Source organism: Cupressus sempervirens, chromosome 7 (genome assembly GCF_028749045.1).
Source record: "Cupressus sempervirens isolate cs-2001-9-10 chromosome 7, ASM2874904v1, whole genome shotgun sequence".
Taxonomy (NCBI): Eukaryota; Viridiplantae; Streptophyta; class Pinopsida; order Cupressales; family Cupressaceae; genus Cupressus; species Cupressus sempervirens.
The window spans coordinates 400,925,609-400,936,258 of record NC_143124.1 but is presented as its reverse complement, the minus strand read 5'-3'; the positions used below and the strand labels follow the sequence as shown (position 1 = coordinate 400,936,258).

The 10,650-nt window shown below is 33.6% G+C and overlaps 1 pseudogene across 1 annotated transcript; it reads left to right on the top strand.

Moving 5' to 3' along the window:
• Window positions 1-4,296: 4,296 nt before the first annotated feature.
• LOC149547208 (NDR1/HIN1-like protein 6 pseudogene) lies at window positions 4,297-5,512 on the top strand (annotated as a pseudogene). The gene has a single exon (XR_016353849.1). The product of XR_016353849.1 is annotated as an NDR1/HIN1-like protein 6 pseudogene (transcript).
• Window positions 5,513-10,650: the final 5,138 nt, after the last annotated feature.

Sequence of the window (10,650 nt, the reverse complement as noted above, 5' to 3'; positions counted from 1 at the left end):
TGGATTTTCTACCAAATTACAAAGTTCTATATAGGAGTAAGTGGCATACATCCATAAGGAGGATTCAATATAGAATATTGTCCTTGTAGGCCCACCAATATTGAACTTCACTAGAGATTCCTCACTCACCAATAAGCATCATCCCTTATTGAGCCATAGAAGTTTTATGGCTTAGAGTGATGGATTTGTTTCAAATTTAATTTCTCTACCATCTCTAACACTACAAAGTATCATTAGAACTTGATTACACTACTAGCTTACACACTTTACCTTGCACCTCAATTAATCCTGAATAGTGCTTTCATTTATGATGGTTTCTTAGTGATTGGTACCTTGAGAAATGTTCTAATTGTCATCAAACTCTCTTCAATATATGAAGTGGAATTGACCATGGGATAGTTCACACTCTCCTCATCCTCTCAAAAAAATTGGTTCCTACACTTTCCTAATTATGAATGTGAAGTTTATTTCTCTAGACATTGTAAGACAAGCTATCCAAACTAATTGCAGTTATAACACCTACTAGAAAAGGTATTGGATCCCCTTTCTAGTCCATTTTATACTTATTTTCTATTAGTTCTCCTATCACTAAAACCACCTCTTGACTCATGGAATTTTCTTGGAGTCTACTAGACTCTCCTTTTGATCATTGTGACTAACTTCTACCACCAAAAGCCCCTCTGCCTCTAAAAATTTTTCCTCTACCCCTTCCTAAATATTCTAATTCTTTTTTTTTCAACTTCTCCTCAACCTACATGCTACTTGAAAACATGTCATCTTGAAAACTTGAACTTCAAGAAATTTGGATATGTAGCCACTCTCTCCACATGTACCATATACCCAAACCTTAGACTGAGTTTATGAAACTCCTAATTGTAGATAGCCACAACCATGTCTTTTTTCTTCAAATTGTACATCTTTATGAACACTTGAACCTCATAATAAAAAGTTAATTATTCACTCTTAAATTTTATTACTATTATGTCCCATCTATTGATCATGGATTTTCCAATCTTCACCCTCTCTCCCTCAGGATAGTTGCACCATGTTAAGGTAGACCCTTTCAATTTTGACTTTATGAACCTCACCTTTTTGTCCTCTAGAACTTCCTTGTATTCAAAAGAGTTATTTATATCATCAACCCACTCTATTACCTCCTCAACATCCATAAGTACCCCATAGTCTCCTCTCTAATTCATTCAAGGCATTGACAAGCCTATGCTCCCTAGGATGTATCTCCTCTTCTTGAGGTCTCTCTAGAGGGTTCAAGCATCTTCACCATATTTTTCTTCCTCAAGGTCATTCTCGTCTTTGACCCCTTGATCTCCCTCTATATTTTGCTTCCATTGCTTCAATCTTAGTTGTTAAGAAATTTGAATCCCTGGTGACTACTATGAATACACCTTTAAGAGGCTTTTTTCTACTCACTTTAATCAACCACAATATCATCACTTCACATAATAATAATTTTTCTATGAGATAATTATAATGCAAGATACTTATTATAACTCAAGGAAACAAGGAAAATCTCAACAAATTTTCAAAGGTGACTCGTTAATTGGGCTTCTCTCACTATTCCCATTGGACATCCTAACAAAGGACTACATGTAAAATCTTGTGCTTAACATGAGATGCTTATCCTCAAGGTATTATTTTTATCTTAATGACATAATTTTATCTCATCAACCTAATCAAAGACCCTATCAGACCACTTGATTAATTTAGTGCATATTCCCTTTATATATGGAAACTAGGTCTAGTAGCCCTACTTGACCCTAATCTTAGTCACATATAAATAGAATTTTGGAATATCCATTTTAGAGTTACAAGATATGTTTTAAAACTCCCATATGTTGTCTCAGAACACCAAGGGAAAATTAGGTCTACAACCAATTTTGATGGCATAATTTTATCCCTGTTTTCCAAAGTAAGTTATTGAAATTTCTTATCGATTTCTTGACCAACACTTCTAATAGATTGAATTCAACACAAAACTTTGTATTTCATAATTTCTAGGTGACTAAACCCTTTTGGATTCTCTTAGACTTCAAATATGATCTTGTAATTACATAAACTAGCATGTCACATAAAAAATGTCAAGCCCGAGGCTTCCATTTTCTATCTCCCTAACCACCTCTTTCTCTGGAACCAAAATCTTCACAAGGACCCTAAGCACTATCAATCCAACTAGATTTAGATTTTTTATATGGTGGAATAGAGACTTATGGGCATTTAAGATTTAAACCCTAGCCGATGAGGGTTTCAAACCCACTATGAGAAAAATAACAATAACTCCTTCAAACCTTGATGAAAAAAGTTCTAACTATAGCAAGTCAAACTAGATTCTCCCCTCTTTCAGTCAAGGTAGTTTATAGGGAATGAAAGTACATTGTAAAACCATACAATTCATTAAAATACACAAAAAGTAGTTAAAAATCATGAAATAGAGAAAAAAAAATTATTGAGTTTCTCCAAAATCTAAATAAAAACCTTGGCCTTGACCCTAAGAGGCCTTATAAAAATAATTTAACCCTTTCCTAATTGTCCATTTTTTTTTATGTATGACCATTGGGATTTGAAAAAATACAATTTTGTACTAGAATCTTGTGAAAGTTGTCAATGTAACTTTTGCAACCTTTACAAGATTTTTCTCTACCTAGGAAACTAACTCAAAATATATATAGGTACCTCTATTACATCCCAAAATGGACAATGTGAGTCCAATTGCATCATTTTCACTCATTTTGAACACAATTTGAGTGGTTTAACCAACTTTGACCCAATCAAGACCCTATAGGTTTGCATGATTTTTTTGGCTTCAATAGTCTTACATAATGATTTTTACTAAATCCTAATGGCCCTTAAGACCTTATTCAACCTCGAAAAAGAACTAAAAGAATAATTACAAAAAAACCTTCTAAACGCATCAAATTCACTAGGTGCTCCTACACTAAGGCATGAGGTTTTTTCTAGAGGTAGTTTATTGTCAATTATTTTATGATTCTACAATAGCATTCCTCCTCACAAATTCCTATAAATTAGGGCCTTGAGCTAGATTTATTCATTCATTCTTGTTGAGTTTTCAAGATAATGGAGTGTTGTCAAATTTCTACATAGGTGTATAGAAAAGTGTATTTGAATTCCTAATTTTATTATGATATTTCTATCAGGGTTTAACTGTGTAGTTTTTGAGTCAAACTCATTGACCCATATTTCATGAGTCACTTGATTCAACATGAATCCATCTCTCGTGAGAATAAATGGAACACTTAGCACTCATTGGATCTAGGTGATGCTCACAAATGTGAAGTACTAGGACTTCCTAGGAGGTCACCCATCCCAGTACTACTCCAGCTTGAATGCGCTTAACTACGGAATTTCCTCCATTGTTAAACTCACTCTGCTTGCAACCTCATTTGCAAAACCTTCACTACTCATAAAATATAGGTCAATTTAAAATAATTTAAAATAAAAATAAATAATAATTAAAAAGTTATATGATAACTTATTAGACTATATATGTAGATGAATAAAGATGTGCTAATTCTAATAATAATTTGTATATAAGCATTTATGTTCTTTTCAAAATATGATTATTCTACAAATTAATTCTATATAGATATAATCTTTAATATTAAAACACAATCTTAACATCGACAATATCAACTAGCCCTATATCAGATGCAATCTTAATATCAACCAATATCATAATTAGTAATTAAAGATATTTATGCTCCGTAGCTTTTTTATTTTTATTTTTAAAAATTTCAATTGTCATGATGATTTAGATATTTATCTTGCACACTGACCTACAAGAATTTGTTTGTTAGACAAAAGAAGATATGCGTTAAGTTAAATTTGATGGTGGCATGACCATATTTGCACGTTTTCACTGTAAAATTTTCACATTTTAGGCTGCAAAAGATATTTTGGGCAGGATGAAATTTTTCTAGGGATAAGAAAGAATAAGAAGTCTAGGTATCTGAGATGAAAGGCGATATTTTTAGCACTGAAATTATTGCAGATACTTGAAAGAAATCTCATTCATGCGGTGTTCAGTGTTTTGTTGTGTGAGAAAATGATGACTAATAACAACTGATTAGAAAAGAAATGGAACCCAAAGTCAAATTTAAGACAATAAGTGTCCATTAGCGTCCCATCCTATCCACGAACTGAAGCACCAAACCTCCAAATCCCCCCACTGAGAAACAGAGCGAAACGTGTCGAGAAATCCGAAGATCTAAAATCTGTCGAAAAAACTTAGAAAACCGAGTGGTGTAGGTGAATTATAGAGCGATGGTGAGATGGGTAGTGCGCGTGCAGGGCGGCGCCCACGATCATTTACAATTTTCTTCACAATCTATCTCATCCGCACAAACAACTGCTTTTGTTAGAAAGTTCCTGTACAGATAAACAGATCTTTCCGCGTTTCCTTTTAAGGAGATTTTACATAATTATAATATCACACCGGTCGGTGACCAATTCTCTCTGAGCGAAGAGCAGAAGAATGATGGTAATTTACAACACAGAAATGGCAGAAGGACAGCGGGTTGATCTGGTGAAAAAGGATGTAGAAAAGGCCGTCTGGAAGAATCCGCCGTCAAGTGCTCCTCTGGTCCCAAAATCCAATCTTTTGTCCGAAAATGCCAACGCCCCCGCCGCCAATCCAAGCCAGGTTATGCACGAGCAATTTCCCCCACGCGAGGCCCCCAGATACTTCTCCAGCCCTCCTAAGCGCCGCCACAATTTCTTCTGCCTCTGCCTCCTCTGGACATTTTGCCTGCTGATGCTCTTTATTGTAATCATTGTCATTGCCGCCGCCATTCTCTACGCCGTCTCTCAGCCGAGAATACCCAAATACTCGGTCGACAAAATTCAGATCACCAGCTTCTCCGTCAATTCAGACGCTGCTGTTTCGTCGCAGTTTGCAGTGGGTGTGAGAGCGACGAATCCGAATAAAATGATCGGCATATATTACTTGGACCAAAGCTATATTGGGGTTTTCTACGCCGGCACGGAGCTCTGCAAGGGCAAATTGCCTGTGTTTTACCAGGGCCACAGGAATATTGTTGATTTAAACGTTATTTTGACTGGAATTAACGTTGAGATTACAAGTGAGATGATTGCGTCGCTGAATGAGCAGAAGCAGCAGGGGAGCATTCCGCTGCGTTTGAAGGCGGATGTTCCAGTGAAGGTAAAGTTTGGGAAAGTGAAAAGCATCAAGATTACTTTCCGCGTGCGTTGTGACTTGGTTGTTGACAGGCTGGATGAAAACACTAGTGTCAACATCAGCACCAAGAAATGCAAGGTCAAGCTTTAATGATCAGGCAAATTGGTTTTCGGTCGAATTATACAGTGTTCTCTCTCTTATCCCTCGAGGAGATTGTTATTCGATCGTAGTTAGGCTGCCGTTTTTATAAACTTAAGTTTTTCATCGATGACATGATATTATAAATTGTACTTTGATACTGTCTAGTCCTCAATAAACTTAACAACGACATTTCATGTTTCATTTCCTATAATTTCAAACGTCAATTTTTGAGACGTACGAACATACAGTAAAACTAACTGTTTGGAAATATTCTAAAGAACTGATTATATATAAATATATATAAAAACTCTTCAATTTCATGATTCGTCATAAAAAAGAAATCATTGGGGTAGGCAATACGATCTGATCGAAATTGTTGGTGAAGAAATAATTCGCAACCATATCTTAAACAAATTCGTTAACTTTTCATTTTATGTTCATGGGTTTTCTCTGCAACCATTGTGTGCAGGTGTCGTTTGAACAGTGCAAATGATTAATCAAGTGCGAAAGATTTATCAACCGCAATCTGAATTTCTTAAGGTGACAAACTGGGCCATAAAATTATAAAAGAATGTCACACAAGTCAAATCTTTCGCTCCAATAAACTTGGATATTGTTGTGGTGGGGGGAATTGTCGCGATTCGAGAAGCTACCTCAAGGAGATGAAGTAGCTTGTACGAAACTATTTACGCTCCAAACTCTCGGAAACCGCTCCCATTTGTTGGGAGTGAATCCAGACCTTACAGATTTCAACGAAAACCGAGTAGCTGGGAACTCCTTGTTTGACTTGACTTGAACGCAAGTCTGACAAGTTTAATAATGAAAAGTGGACCTAAACTGTGCGGTAGGACTGTTACGAAATAGAAAATTGCTTTTATTTCCTTAATAGTTTTTAAGTAAATAAAAGCATGTTATGTGTATTATGATATGGTTATTAGTATTTGCTATTGTATCATTTAATGATTTATTCATTTCAATTAGTGATTAAAATTGTTCATTTTTGTCAATTAAAATTATTTATTTTAAATTTTATTATAAAATTAATACATTGCGTAGTATAGATGTATGATTTTTAACTTCATAATTTCTTAAAAATATTTTTCTACGATGTAGAACTATTAGAATTAACTTAGAGAATAGGGCTCAAGTAATTCTAAATTGGGGCATCAATTTTATAGTTCAAAACCGTATTTCAGGGATTCCAATAACAACGAAGGTCTCTATTTCGTTAATACAACAAAAAATCTAGCCATCATTAGCAAAAATATGCATTGATCAAACCCTATATAGTTACCCACAACTCAAATGTGAAGATTACAAGTAACGATATGGTAATAGCGACAAGGCCTCGTAATGGTGGAAATTATGAAGGAACTTTTAACAATAGAGGAACTTATTCTTCAGGGATAATTCCCACAAATATATCACTAAGGCCCCTTAGTGCTAATCAGAATGATTGCAACAATACTCTTATCATCAATAATGAACATAGTGAAGATTGTTGGCATGAATGTAAAAATTTGGGGCTCTTCGAATACTATAATGATCCTAATTCATTGAATCCTAATTTGGAAAAGTGGTTAAGAGACCTTTGTAGGGATTAGGTAAGTATCTCTCCCCTCTCAAATAACACAATTTACTTAGAATGCAACAAAAAGATTATTAGAGGCAAATTTCTTTCTAGGCCTCTTTTTTTTTTGTATAAAGGCTTTAGTGTAAAAATTTTTAAATGGATACCTAATTTTGATGAGACTTCTACTAAAATCTTATATCTTCCAACATGGGTAGTTATTAGATCTATATAAGTATAATTGTTGCATATTCAAATTCCAAAACATATTGGGAATACAATAGGTAAATTTTTAGATATTGAATCTAATTATAGGAATACTAATGAAGTTAAGATTTTAGTTAATATAAAATTAGGGTGCATGACTTTAAACCCATCAAAATCATCACCAAACGATCAATTTATAACCTACAATACGCACTCTTTCAAGGATGCATTCATAAAATAGTTCTTATTAAATTGGACTCCAAAAGTGATCCTAATGTCTTAAGAATCAGAGATATACATATGAATTCAAATATGAATAAGGAATTCCCAAAGATAACCAACCTAAAAATGGATAAGAGGAAAGAACATGTGGAAGAGAATTTAATTCTTCAAATAAAAACCACATCAGACACATATCAGGAAGAAAGGAAGAAGCCAAGGCAATGCCAAGCGAGCCAAATTTGTTTTCCAAAGAGGGACATAGACAAAGGGGAAATAGTGAAAGAGGATGAAAATAAAGGATATTACCTTCCCAGCAAGTATGCAGAAGTGGTTGGGGAAAAGGAACAAAATGTAGATTGTGACCTAGCAGCTATCCTAAGAAATATCCCAAATGGAGATCTCAAAAACACTTATGAAAATAATAAATTTGATGAGAACGTTAGCAGATTACAACAATCTGAGCAATGTAGGCATCAAAACTTTTATATTAAAGATCCACTAAAGAAAATATAGCCATTGCAAGGATTTTGATTAAGGACATCATCTTAATTCATAACAATATAAGTGATCAACTAATTTAGTGGGAAGGGGATCATAAAGGGTGTCAACAAATAAATTAACAATCTCTTTTATCAGAAACTAGCATGGAAGTTAAAATATGAACACATTTGAAAGTAACATGCATTTTCTGTCATATAAGGATCAAGATGAAAATAAAATAACCAACAAGTATAGTGGTCCATCTAGGACACAAGGGAATAACACAAGAGGAGAAAACACAATAGAGGCGGAGCATCAAAAAAAGTGTCTACAACAGGAACGGAAAAGCCACAAGATAACTCGTATGCAAGGAAAAGAGGATAAATGACTCCTAATTAAGAATGGGAAGTAATTAGTATTTCTCAAGCAAGATAGAAGTCACCACTAGAAGATATGCAAAAAGAAGATTTAAGGTCATATCAAGTAAATGAAGAGTATACAACCAAAGTTTAAACAACTACAAGGCAGATTCAATAAACACTCCATCACTTGGAATGTAGAGCACTACTACTAAAACAACATCAAAGATTCAGAAAAAGAATATACAAACCAACAAGAAAATATCTAAAGCGAAAAGGCCCAAAAAAATTTTAAAACTCCCCACAAAATCCTAGCAAAGTTCGATCAAAGTTAGAAATCCATTAGAAGAAGGCTCGTGTTATGAGGAAATAAATTTCCCAAATGAAAAAGAATTAACAACAAGTAAAAAACAAACAAAACAAAATCACATTACAAGAACTCCAAGTAAGTCAGTTGGATCCAAGGGAGGTCCATTAAAGGAAACATCCAAGGTTACTACAGAAATAGAAGAAATTAGTTGCTCTAAAAATGTCTCTTCGTAGTCATCAGACATGGATCATAGATCAAAGAATGATTCAAACAAAAATGAGGAAGGCATAACAACTTTATAACCAAATAATAAAACACGATTTGAGATTTGAAATGGAAGAAGAAGAGAATCTAGAAGTAGATAATGATGAACTTTACCAACTTAATAGCATGGAAGATATACTTGGTAATTAGAGATGGTAAAGAAAGGATTACTCAAACCTGAGATTATTTCAAAAAAGAAAAAGAGAGGAAGGAAATACCTTCTTGAACTTAGAACATGGCATGTGGCGAAAAAAATCAAGAAAAAAAAGTTAAAATTGTTTCAAGTAGGGAAGGGGGAGAACCTTCCCAAGGAGCAATGAGAATTATGACATGCAATGTCAAAGGCATTAATGCTCCTAACAAACAAAAATTGATAAAATGATATCTAAAACTTTTTAATTCATAAATTTAATCTTAATTCAAGAAACCAAATTAAGTAAAGAAGATACTAATAAATTAGGGGAAAAACTAAGAATTTGTCATATAGATTGAGTGGACTCATCATGGCCATCAGGAGGTTTAGCAATATTTTGGGATCCTCAAAAAGTTTCATACGAACCTATTACTAAACATATAACTCTAGATAATAGGCAAAATTAAAAGTATTAGTTAGATAACCTAAGATTTGCATTGACTAATGTGTATGTACCAACATAAAGTAATCAGAAGAAAGGATTATGGATATATTTAAGTAATTATTTAAGTACAAACCTAGCAGAAAACCATATTTTAAGAGGCAATTTCAATGCAATTCTTAATAATAGGAAAAAATTTGGAGGCTCGGTTCTCATCTCTATTAGAGGATGGGGTTATTTTCTATTTTAATCTTCTATTGAGTTTACTTATGTGAACTCATAATTTAGGAGGATTATTTATTTTGAATATTACTATTATGAGGATATTATTGAGTCATCATTTTGACTCCAACTACTCCTAAAATGTCACATGTGGTTAAGTCCAATTTGGATGCCACCCTTCTAGATTGTAGGTGGATGATAAGTGATTGATTCAATCAGGACTCTACGTCCTCCAATTTAAGACATTTGTCTCAATCTTGCCCAAGTCTGCTACCAGAACTTGCCTAGATATAAACAAGCTACCTCTCTTGTATTTCACACATTAGGAAATATTGATGCTATTATGCCTTTGTGTTAGGATAAAGCACAGATAGAAATAACAATTACATGCAAATATAAACAATATCAAAAAGAAAAAATTGTACAGAAGAGAACACAAGACACCAAGATTTAGTGTGGTTCACCCAATTTTTGGATTATGTCCACCAAACAGAAAATCCAATATTATTATGATCTAGTGATTACAACTTGATTACAATCTGTAATCCTTTACATCTCAATATTGCCACAAGAAGCAATTTTTGCATCACACCTTACGAAAATACCTGACCCTAAGCCCTTTTATACAAGTATTTTTGTTGCTTTAAGGTTTAAATTAGTTACAACATGTCGACCCAAAAAATATCGATAAAAGGAGTATGTATAGTACTTCCCTGATCAGTCACTGCAAACTAACACTTTGAGAATTTACATTAGAGATTGTTATTGTATTGTTATTCTGACAGTTTTATTTCCTCTTGATTAATCTATCTCTTCTATTAGATTCTAGTTTTTTTTTCCACAAGTTCTAACATGGTATCCAAGAAATTTTGAAAGAATAGATTTTTTTCAGAGGTCTTCTAAAATCTCATATACTCTTTTCTTGTGTTTCTATATGAATTAGAGAATCGTAAAAGATTTATGAAGACCTAATGATCCCTCTTTTGCATATATGTGTATTTTCTTGTTCTATTGATTGTAGCACTCTGGTGGATTCATAGAGCTATTTTGACAATTTCATTACATTCAAAAGGCTTGAGAAAGTCAAAATTGGCCTTTGTCTCATCCAAATTAGAGTCTATTTGCATAAG